Source organism: Heloderma suspectum, chromosome 3 (assembly GCF_057233095.1).
Source record: "Heloderma suspectum isolate Gila_16-S chromosome 3, 16-S_ref, whole genome shotgun sequence".
Taxonomy (NCBI): Eukaryota; Metazoa; Chordata; class Lepidosauria; order Squamata; family Helodermatidae; genus Heloderma; species Heloderma suspectum.
In genome coordinates, this window is record NC_139460.1 from 177,540,096 (window position 1) to 177,552,783 (window position 12,688).

A 12,688-nucleotide genomic window follows, 5' to 3' on the forward strand; every position below is an offset into this window, starting at 1 on the left:
TGCGATCCTATAGTCCTATGCCTGGGAGGGCATTCCAGAGGCCATAGGAGTTTGGGGATGTCCTTCCTCCAGGATGGAGAGAGTGGTCTGCCCTCACAAGCCTCCTACCTGCAGCTGTGGAAAGATCTGCAGCTGCTGTTTCTTCGATGCTGGAGCTTTGACAGAAAAGAGTACAAGAAGGAGGAAAGCTGGGAGAGGCTGTAGATTCACAGAATCCAAAGCCCACCCATTCCCCCAACACAGCCCTGGAACAGGAGAAAACGATGCCAATTCTGGTGCAATAGAACTGGGGAATGCTCCATTGAGAGCAATAGGAGGGAAATGTGTTTAAAAACAAACAAAAATGAATGGCCATAAAACAGGGGTAGGCAACATGGTGCCCATGGCCAGCAATGTACCCCCAGATACCTTCCTTGGTGCCCGCCAAGGTGCCCTACCACTCCCACTTTTTAAAAACAATTAACATGGGCAGCTGGGATTGCTACGAAATAGGTTTCTGTTTGTGCTGAAAATTGTGGGTTCAAAGGAGTTGTTTAGTATGTTGGGGCTCAGACCCCACCTCTGCTTTGTACGCAGTATTTTGGGCAGGTTAGGTGTCCTTTGCCACAGTTCCCACGGAAGCCATTGTGTGGTGATGCCCAGGACAGTTTCTCAAATTGCTAAATATGCCCATGGCCCCAAAAGGTTGCCTAGAAGGACAAATAAAAAAGGAAAAAGACGGTGCCTGCCATCTTCTGTCCTGATGCTGCTAGCCAGCAGGGCATAGGAAAAAGTGGTGCCTCCACTTTGGTTTCTCCCTCTCCCTCCCTCATAGAATTGTTCCATAAGTCTGTTCAGCTAAGTCTGTAAATATTTCAAAATCTGTCAAATTCAGGGTTGCTGTTTTTTACTTCACATGTTAAAAATGTACCTCAAAAATTCAATTTTTGAATTCAGATTTTATCTCAAAACTTCAAAAATAAAACTGGAGTGCTCTAAACATGTTACGCAATCTCCTGATTCTGTGGTTTTAAGTTTCTTGAAATAATTTTATCTGGTCATGTCCCCCATCCAGAAATAAAACCTTCTTTTCTTCCCAGGTGTTCATGGGGTTGGGGGCAGTTGAATTTTCAAGCAGCTATTTGCCATTACTGTTACAGTGGGGTGGTTGCAGGACAGATGAAACCAAGCTACAATTCTTAGGGGAGAATTTATTCTGCACACATGTGCCAATATTATAACTCTCAGAATACATATACATTTTTTTCTGAAGCCTTGCTGAGAAAGTCCATAAATATGAGCCGATTCTGAATTGATCTCTTTGCCTATCAAATAATAAACAACAGTAAACAAACAAACAAACAACACGTTTTTAAAACTTAATATTCTCAGATGTCAAATACAGACATTGAGCTGGATCCATATCCAGTCATGCTTAGAGGAGAACCATTGAAATCAATGGGGCAAGTTACTCAAGCCATTGATTTCAATGTGTCTGTTTTACGCATGACTAAGTTTTGATCCCACCCAATGAATACAGAATATTCAGCAAATGTTTGAATATATACTACATCAAAATTCACAGTGCTGGATTTTAAGAAGAATTTATGGGGCATATTAGTTTCACTTCCTTACATTTAAAGCACTTGGAAACTCTGTAAAAGTGTGCAAATATCCATGCACCTTAGAACTTATATACTCTATTTACCAGTAATTAGTAAATAGAGTATATAGGTGGGAGGAAGGGGGAAAACTCTGAAAATGAAAGAGGGGTGAGGGAGACAGTGGCCAGAATGTGGGACATCCAAAGAGATATTTGTCCACACTTATGCTAGGAAGGTTGGTGCCTGAGGCACTTTTGAGATTTTCAGTCACAAATGGAATAAAATGACCTGGTTTGCATGTAACAACCCAGAGTATGGGTTATTGCCTTACCCAGAGTTTACCCCATGATTTTTCTACCAAATGACTGTGGAAAGCACAGGTTGTTTTTTTCAATTCCTGGGTTGTTTAATTCCCTCTTCCTTCACCCCTCCCTCCCTGTATCCCAAAGGTGGTGCTGTAGTACTGGCATGTAGGTAGCCTTTTTTTTTTTTTTACCACTCTTCCCCTCCACCTCTGTAGGCTGGCAAAACAACCCATGAACGACCCATAGTTCTGGGTTCACATGTAACAACAACCCAGAGTTAAAACAACCCAGAGTTCACAACCCAACAACAACCATGAGTTCTCTTCCTGGGTTGTTCATGGTTAACAACCCATAGTTAACCCATAGTTCCAGGTTTGAATGTAAAGACAACCCAGGATTCAACAACTCATACTCAACCCACGCTCTGAGTTGTCATTACATTCAAACCAGTTCAATGAGTGGTGCAACACATGGTTAATTAAAATTTGTGAACTTCAAGACTTTACCATCAATACATAGCTTTACCAAAGCAGTGGAAATAGGATTTTGCATAGGGGTGTGCACCAACCACAGGCTTTGGTTTGGATCTTAATTTGATGATTCAGAAAACAGCCCAATTTACCTCAGACTGATTCAGAGTTTTCTCAGTTCAACTCAGGCACTCAGTCCAAATCTCAGTTGGGAAATCCAAAGCTTTCTGTCCCCCACTTCTCAGTGAAAATCAACAAATAAATATACCTTTTTTGCACGTTGACAGAATTGGATGAAATCTGCAGGCATAGTAGCCCCTGGTGAGCTGATGAATTATGGCAAACATCAGGCAAATTGGTGCAGGGAGAGAGGTTGCACTAGATGTCTTTAAATTTTGATTATTACTTAAAAAAAAAACTTACTGCCAATAGGGTTTTTTTTTTAAAATTCTTGGGTGAACTGAATTAAAATTGCAGGCATACTTACCACTTCTGAGGGAGAGGGACTCCTGCCAAATTTCAGATGAATAGGTGCAGCAGTTTCTGTGAAAGAGTAGTTGGGTGCGTTCCGAAAGAGGATGTGTATATCCTTCTATGTTCTTTATAAGCCTTTTTTATGAAAATGGCATACAACATAGAGGTGGCCCTAGCTAAGAAACCTGAAAAATTCAGAAGGCTAGGTGCAGTAGGTTTTGTGGAATGGGAGTCTTCAAATTTGGGGGGGGGGGGAGTAATTGTCCCGTGATTTTTTTTGGCAATTTGTATGAAAATGGCATACATCATAGAAGTTTCTCTAGGGATGAAATCTGCAACATTTCAGAAGGATAGCTGCAGTTGCTAGGGGGTTAAGATGAATAAAAAAACAATTTAAGGGTGTGTTTTTTGTTTTCCACTCAATTGCCATCAAAGTCACAGAAAGTGCAATAGACAAGGGGTGGATGATGGTCATGGAGCATACAGTGGCAGAGGCAGAAGGACTTGAATGTCTAGCATTTTCCAAACAAGAATCCAATGCTACACCTTCCCAGATCCTGCAAACTCCATCACACTTCTTTTAATGATCCTGCTCCTCAGAGGGAGAACAAGCAAAGAGCCCTGAGGACTGGACCAGTCCTGCAAGATATTACTTCAACATCCCTCCCCAAAGGCACTGGGATTGGAGAGAAGTGGTAAAACCATCCATGGTGATTAGAAGCTAGAGCTGTCCATCACAAAACTATCCCCCTCACGTCCCTCACCCCCAAGGCATTTTCCTTATATGAGACCTGGGGAGAAATGTATGAATTTTTGCAGACATGTTGTCTGGGTCCTTCCAAATCCAGATCACTAATTAAGCTTCAGGAAGGTTCAGATTTGGATTTGGTTAACTTCAGAGGAGCCCTGCTTCCGTTCGGACATTGCCTGAAGCTTTCCAAATAAGGATTCCATTCAGGATTTGACTGTATCTGAAGCTCACTTTACGTTTCAGCCAAGGATATTACTGTCAGTTTGCTACTGCATGCTTCTAATTCCATTCCTAATTTCGGAAAGGATCTTCTTCGGGAAACAAAAAGATTGTAACAATTTTTATGTGAACATCTTACATTTATTTTCCTTTTTCTGAGTACCCAACTGTCTCTTCATCTTTTCTTAATTAAAATGGTAATGACTAGCCAGCAGACTGCTGCCTTACCAAAAACACAGCCTGTAGGGTTACAACGGAGTTTTCTCAAATAGATCAGGGTGCCAGAGGCTTTGTCTGGATCCAAGAAACATTTCCACTATAGCAGGCTCTGATGGCTGTCATGTGCAGGATTAAGAGCTGGCTCCATTCAAATAACAGACAGCTGTTTGGAGTAAAACTCGTCTCTGTCAGTTTGCCCCAAGAAAAGCAGAGGCAAAGGCAAGGGGAAAATCCTTAGGCCTGTGAATCATTGTATCTTAATCCCTCCCTTGGCAGGAGATAAAACTAGGCCTTTCCAATGCTCTACAATTTCTTGCATTGACCTGGAAAGAGATTTCTCTATTCACTGGGCTGTAAAAATGTGTGTGTATGTGTGTAGATGTCGACATACACATACACGCTCATGCACGCACGCACGCACATGACGTACGAGAACTGTCTCTAACAGAAAATGTGGTTGGCTCTGCCAGGAGCCCAAGAAGAGATTTAGTCTCAGTTTAAATAACTATGTGAAACCAAGATATACAGTAGCTGGGGGGGAGGGGGTGGAGCAGGGGGAAAGACCAGGGCCATTTAAAATCACATAGATAGTTCTTTCTTTGCTTCTGGATGCAGACACTGAGAAATAATGGCAAGGGTTTTCCAAAGGATGGGTGGAGGATGGTGAATCAGATACCCACAAAGAAACTGTCAAAGTAATGGATTTAGTGTAGCCCAACTGCAAAGACTTCTCTTATGTTTTCAGCCTCAAAGCTAAGTTCTCATGGCAGTTTTGCAAATAAAATGGCTGACAACGAGAAGAAAGGGCCAGGAACAGAACGGTCAGAACAGACACACAAGACATGCCAAAGTATCAAACCTGATTATTTGAGATGATCATATCTACATTCCATCTACTCTGATTTACACTAAAGTCACCTTCTCAGAAATGTTGAAGAATACCCCAATATTCATGTCAATATTTATATTAATATGGTCTGGAAGTCTGAACTGCCATAATTGTAGCATAGCCCACAGACCTGGATTTTCCGGAAGGGTATCTTTAGAATTTTAGCTTTCATTTGAAAAGAAGTACATTTCTAGCTCTCATGGCTGATTGGAAAAATTATTATTCCTAGAGAGAAAAAAATAGACTATTGTCCTTGATGATAAGGTTGCAGTAGGTGCAAAACCTCCCGCAACCAGTCCTGGCACGGGAGCCCTTTTCAGACATCTGCCTGTTCTCTGTGTGTTCAAGGAACATGTATAGCATGGGGTCAGTGGCACTGAGGTAGCAGGCCCGGCTCCACTCTCTGTGCGTTCATGTGCGTGTCTGCCACGTGCCTATGCTTCCATGGGAACGTGTAGGCACTTTGCAGATACGTGAACAAGTGTTCTTACAGTAGAGGCAAACCCTGCTGCCCCCTCGCCCACTGAGCATGTGGAGGAGTCACCCATGTTTCTGAAAAGGATTTGGGTGGCCTGGCTGCTGTATTAGGCACAACAGGTTTGACTTTTCCAAGTGCTCCAAAAACAAAACAAAACAACCACCAGTAGCACATCCAGTATATATATATATATATATATATATATATATGTGTGTGTGTGTGTGTATATATGTGTGTGTGTATATATATATATATATATATATATAAATTCTTTTTATAGCTTTTGAAATTTTAATATATATATATAGAGAGAGAGAGACAGACAGACAGAGAGACAGAGAGAGAAACAGACATTTTAAACTGTGAAACTTTTCAGTATGAAACACCAGCTTCAGTCACAAGTAAAAGTATGTTATAATACCACTTATAAGCTGACCCAGAACCAATCAGGAACAGGCCAAACCTCAATGAGGGAACATGGATTAACAATCGACACTTCTATTCAACAGCCAATCAAGCCACATTAAAGAACATCATGGCTTGTTTCATTTCATCCTTTACACTGATGTCCGGTTTCAGCTTATCAATAAACATTGCCTCTTTAATCTTTTTCCTTTGGAGTCTCCGTTCAGCCGATAGCACAGAGATCTTCACTAACATCGTTCTACCAGCATGTTTCTCCCTCATACAAAGGGACCAAGGTCTAGCATGTGTTTCATTATGCTGGATCATAGAATCATAGAATAGTAGGGTTGGAAGGGGCCTACAAGACCAAGGAGTCCAACCCCCTGCTCATTGCAGGAATCCAAGTCAGATCATCCCTGACAGATGGCTGTCCAGCCTCATCTTGAATGTCTCCAGTGTGGGAGAGCCCACCACCTCCTTGGGTAATTGGTTCCATTGTCGTATTGCTCTAACAGTCAGGACGTTTTTCCTGATGTTCAGCCAGAATCTGGCTTCCTGTAACTTGAGCCCATGATTCCGTGTCCTGCACTCTGGGATGATCGAGAAGATATCCTAGCCTTCATCTCTGCGACACCCTTTCAAGTACTTGAAGAGCACTATCATATCTCCCCTCAGCCTTCTCAAGGCTAAATATACCCAGTTCTTTCAGTCTTTCTTCATAGGGCTTTGTTTCCAGTCCCATGATCATCTTCATTGCCCTCCTCTGAACCTTCTCCAGTTTGTCTGCATCCTTCTTAAAGTGCGGTGCCCAGAACTGGACACAGTACTCCAGATGAGGCCTAACCAGTGCTGAGTAGAGGGGAACTAGTACTTCCTGGGATTTGGAAGCTATGCTTCTATTAATGCAGCCCAAAATAGCATTGGCTTTTTTTGCAGCCACATCAAATTGTTGGCTCATATTCAGCTTGTGATCTACAACAGTTCCAAGATCCTTCTCTCTTGTAGTGTTGTTGAGCCAAGTATCCCCCATCTTGTAACTGTGCATTTGGTTTCTTTTTCCTAGGTGCAGAACTTGGCATTTATCCCTATTAAATTTCATTCTGTTATTTTCTGCCCAGCACTCCAGTCTATCAAGATCATTTTGAATTTTGTTTCTGTCTTACAAAGTATTAGCTATCCCGCCCAATTTTGTGTCAACTGCAAATGTGATCAGCATTCCCTGCACCTCCTCCTCCAAGTCATTAATACAAATGTTGAGGAGCACTGGGCCCAGGACTGAGCCCTGCGGTACCCCACTCGTTACCTCTCCCCAGTTGGAGAAGATCCCACTGATAAGCACTCTTTGAGTCCGATTCTGTAGCCAACTGTGGATCCACCGGATCGTTGATTCATCTAGCCCACTTTGAGCTAGTTTGCTCATCCGGATATCATGGGGCACTTTGTCGAAAGCTTTGCTGAAGTCGAGGTATATCAGCCAAGTGCTCTATATATCTTCTTAGAAGTGGTCTTCCAGTTTCCCCATGGTAAAAGGAGTTACATTCCAAACACTCAGTTTTATAAATAGCCCCCTTAACTGTACACTCCCCTTTACCATCCACACGGATAGGGCATTCCTGTGTCCAGCATTTGTTGTCAGACAGCCAAGACTTCACAAGATGTTGTTTCAATGTTGTTGGGGCAGTACAAACAACATTAGCCTTGATATGATGGTGATTAAGAATCTTTTGGGCTTCCAAAACAAATCTACCAGTCACAAATGGGATTTTCATGACAGGCAGCTTGAACTGGTAACCTGTAACCATTAACCTCTGCCAGTTTTACTGCTGTTTGTTTTGATTCCTTACTTAGCATAATTAATTGTAGATACCCCAACAGCAAGCTATGGTTTTCCCAGTAGTAACGTATGGCTGTGAGAGCTGGACTATAAGGAAGGCTTAGCGCCGAAGAATTGATGCCTTCGAACTGTGGTGATGGAGAAGACTCTTACGAGTCCCCTGGACTGCAAGGAGGTCAAAAATCAGTCAATCCTAAAGGAAATCAACCCTGAGTGCTCATTGGAAGGACAGATACTGAAGCTGAAGCTCACATATTTTGGCCACCTAATCCGAAGAGAAAACTCTCTGGAAAAGACCCTGATGCTGGGAAGGACTGAAGGCAAAAGGAGAAGGGGATGGCAGAGGATGAGATGGCTAGATAGCATCACTGATGCAATGAATATGGACTTGAGCATGCTCCGGGAGAGAGCGCAGGACGGGAAGGCCTGGCATGCTATGGTCCATGGGGTCATGAAGAGTCGGACACGACTGAACGACTGAACAACAACAACCCCAACAGCTTTCTTAGTCATGTTCTTTACCACCTGCCTTTTCACTAGCACAGGGTGGGCAGAGTTACAATTCCATAATAGATCCCTTTTCATAGGTTTCCTATACCACCTTATTTCAAACTGCCCATTACAGATCTTTAATTCCACATCCAAAAAGGGAAGCCAACCATCTACATTTGGCAGCTGCTGTGTTAATTTTATACGGCCCACCACGTTCATTGCATCAAACTCTTTATCCACTTCTATGCCTGTACATGCTATAATTATAATAGCATCTATATAACAGTGATACATGATCAATACAGTGTTTTTCAATTGAGTTCATATATTCAATGGCCAATAATGGTGCCAATCAATTTCCCATTGCTAAGCCACATTTCTGTGAAAAATATTCACCACTGAAGCGTAATATATTACACTGTAAACATGTAGCTATCAATCAATCAATAACAATCAAATGGTAATTTTCTTTTAAAAGTTCTATCAGACTGGATCTTGCGCCTTCATTATCCACATTGGTGTTCAGCGGTTCAATGTCAAAGCTCTCCATATGCATTGTGTCCACAAACTCCATCTGATGTAACTCATCTAATAGTTGCTTAGTGTTTTGCAAATGAGCCTGGATTCAATTTAACAGAGGGGTTAACATAGTTGTAATCAGCCAACTCACTTGGTCTGCTGGCCCATCACAGCCAGAAATAATAAGTCTTACTTTAATAATAGGTCTTACTTTAAAAGTCTTCACATCTGTGCTGTTTATCATGCATTTGATCTTATGTGTTTTTGACAGGAAATAGTTAACTAGGCAACAAGGATTATTATTGTCCAACAATTGCTTTAAATTATTATTAACCTTACACCTTTCACAAGGCTTTTCCAAACTGTCCTTTTATTTTCCCCACTCACTCGAAACTCATTCACCAATGCAGGAGTGTATGTAGTGTGGTCAGATAGGTGTAACAAAGCAATTTCTTTATCTAGCTCTTGACTCGTTATAATAAAATGTCCTCCTTTATCACTCACAGATATTTGTCTGGGCGGCGGGGCGGAGATCTTCATGAGAACAGAATGAGAAGCGTGTTGGAGTATTATCCGGATTTTCATGGAATCGGCTTTGGTCCGTCAGAGACACAGGCAGCAAGATAAGCTGAGTGTACCATACCTTTAAAATCTGTTTTTCAGGGGTTGCACAGAGCTTGAAAGGAACATACTCCCGGGTGGGGTGGAGGGAATAGAACTGAATGTCATCAGATTGGCAGGGGCTACTCAACCAATGAGACAGGTTTGTCCACCACCACCCCCGCCCACATGATTCCCGCTTGCTACTACATTATTACGAATGGAGAGCAACTAATTTTCCCCATCTGTGCAGATTTCTCTGAAGACACCAAAATCCCCAGTTCTTGAGTGCAGCATCTGAAGGGTCCCCCTGAGAGCTTCCCCCCACCCCCAATTTCACCCCCATTCCAGCAGTTTGCTACAGTTATTGCTCCCACCCCATTTTTCCCCATGTGCGCAGTTTTGCCTTGAGAAGCCAAATTTCCCGATTCTCCAGTGCAGCATCTGAAGCCTCCCCCCTGAGAGCAGCTCAGCCCTTCAATTTCGCCCCATTCCAGCACTCTGCCCCAGAGTTATTGCTTCCACACACACCCCTTCTCCCTTTCTCCTTCTCTCTGCTCGCAATGAGAAACTCCGATAAACCCAAAAGATCGTGATTGTGATAAAGCGGAGAAGGGACTTTACATGACAACAGAGAATCTACTTGAAACTCCAGAGCATCAAAGAAGCACAGCATCGCGATAGCAAAAGAATGCTTTAGGGTGCGTTACTAAAGTTAGCCCTTGTATAACCCTTTGCAGCACTCTTCTCTTACCCATTCACTATAAGTTGCAATCAGAATAATATAATCAGCTTTCTGAGTTTTGTTTTATGGTTCCATAATAGGAAGTGATAGTAGGAGGGGTTCACATGATCCCTAGCCCTAAAGTTAGCCCTAAAGTTAGCCCTAACCCTTTCAATGCAGAGGAGTGAGATTTATTTCTTACTTCTAAATAAACATGCACAAAAGTGCGGGGGGAATAGATTAAAGATTAAAAGCAAGCTAGCTAAGGTGAATGAGTGTCCCCACTACTGTGGTAACATGAGGGGTGCTGCTGCGCTTCTGGGGATTTTCTCAATAGGAAAAACTACTTCCACTGGGGAAACAAGAAGGAATGAGGTGTCCCATCTCCTTGACCATGTCACTGCCAGGTCACAGAGGCATGCCCAGGATTTGATGCAGGGGGACAAGGGACACTGTGGTGAAACTGCAAGAGAACCACTTTCAGTAAAAAAAAAAAAAAAAAAAGTCATAAAAGGAATTTCAGAAAATGTGGCTTTTCAAGAGGGAAGTGGCTGGTTGGCAGTGGATTGGTGATGACGTCATCTGTCACAAAGGAACTCAGACTGTTCTCATTTTGCACTAAATTGCTCATGAAGACTGCTCCGGGAGTGCTTTTAATTGCCTTAATTATTTCATCTTTTAACAAATTATCTGTCTGAGATGTTTTCTCAGCATCAAATAATTTGTTCATTGTGTCAGCTACCACAATCATGAGATGATCAATATCTCAAGATACTGGGGGTGCCATAGTTCAAACTTTCTGAAAAGAACAGAACTTTTCCAGTTGTTTCTGAGACTGTCTTCCTCAGCAGGAACAACCTCCCTCCATTTCAGCTGATTAGCTAAGCAGTGCAACCCTGTTTGCAGCTCCATTCTAATCTGTGCATTTGCTTTTAAGCTCAAAACAATTGATGGTCCTAAATCAAGTAAGTGCCTGATATTATCTTTCACCACCACATCTCCAACCACTGTACATGGTGCTTCCCCCACTTTACCTTGTGGTTACAGCCTGTTCCAAAGATCTGCTCAGTCTTACAACTCATTGTCCTGTGGGTCAATGCAACCCAGGTCTTTATTATGTGGAACTCACTAACCTCCAGGTGACACAATCCAGCAGGACAGAAGGTTAACCTTTTCTAGTACAGCCACCGTCAGTGAGGGCTGGGTGCATGGGAGGGACAAGGATTTCATTCAAATGTGCTGTGCAAAATGGTGGTGGCCAGGAAATTTTAGACCCTAGACCCTAAATTTTAGACCCTAGACCCTTAGACCCTAGACTTATAGGGGCTCCCTCCAGATGGCCATTTATGTTGCTTCCGTTGTGAAGCACTCAACTAACATTTATCCTCTCCCCTCACCCTCCAAAACATTTCATGTTTTCAAACTGCTTCTACATTTCTGATATCTTATAACAACAATGCAATAAAACTGTTTGCCAACCTGGTAATAATAATTTTAAAAAATACTCAGAGCACGTGCAGCTTTGCATTTTAAAGTCACTTAAGTCATAGCACCATCATGGCTACAGTAATAAAATGGAGCTTGCCTCTGATGCCCACATCACTTGCAGTTCTCTGGGTGGTCATTTGGGGCTCCCCTGGGCTGTGGGGCTCTGGACTTTGGCCCTGCAGCCCAGTCCAACCCTAGCTGCACCACAGGCTATACAAAAGTTACATCCAGATGTGCATACAGCCCCTTCACAGTGATGACAAACATGTGGCCAGCAAGGAGCGGCCGCCATTTGCGTTCCTTATTTTTCACCATCTTAGTCTCCGTAAATATTTATGTAGACTATTACAGTGAAAATAAAGGGGAATGCAAATAGCATAGTGGGCGCTATTTGTGTTCCTTTTTGATTCGCCGTTTTAGCCTACATAAATATTTACGTAGGCTAAAGCAGTGAATCAAAAAGGAATGCAAATAGCACCCACTATGCTATTTGCATTCCCCTTTATTTTCACCGTAATAACAGAAAACAGAACAGAATAACAGAATATTTACGTAGACTAAGACAACGAAAAATAAGGAATGCAAATGGTGGCTGCCGTAGCTGCTGCCATTTGCGTACGCTTTTTTTTTTTTAAACCCAGATGTGATAGGCTACGTAAATATTTACGTAGCCTATCATGTCTATGTAAAAAATAAAAACAAAGACCAGACTGCAAATGGCGGCGGTGGCAGCCGGTTGGAAGACCAGCCGAAGCCGCCGCTGGAGCCGCCGCTGTCCAAAACATCCGCCCCAGGTAAGTCTCGTCCCGGGCGGGGGTCCGCGGGGGGAGGGGGGCGGCAGGCCATTCCGCCATGGATTTCGGGGGGCCGAATGCCAGTGCATTCGGCCTCACTGAGATCCGTGGCGGAATTCTCCACCATCCCTATTTAGAAGTTCTTCTCCAGTTTGGAATGCTAAACAAGATTCTGCAAATGTACAGTCAGCACTCAGCATTTGGACTAATCACCCAAAGCCAGCTGCTCATTTGGCACATGTGCAGAAGTTCTTTAACGGTAACGTCTTGCTCTCAATGACACTCTCTATGAACAATGTGCCCAGACCACCCAACCAAGCAGCCTTTTGTCTGGTGAGACTCTCCTCTATCGGGGTCAACTCTCTTGATCACTTCTTGCAAACATTTTATGTGATTGTTGTCCCTCATCCGGAGCTAAAGCCCTCTTTTTCTGGGGTTTGTTTG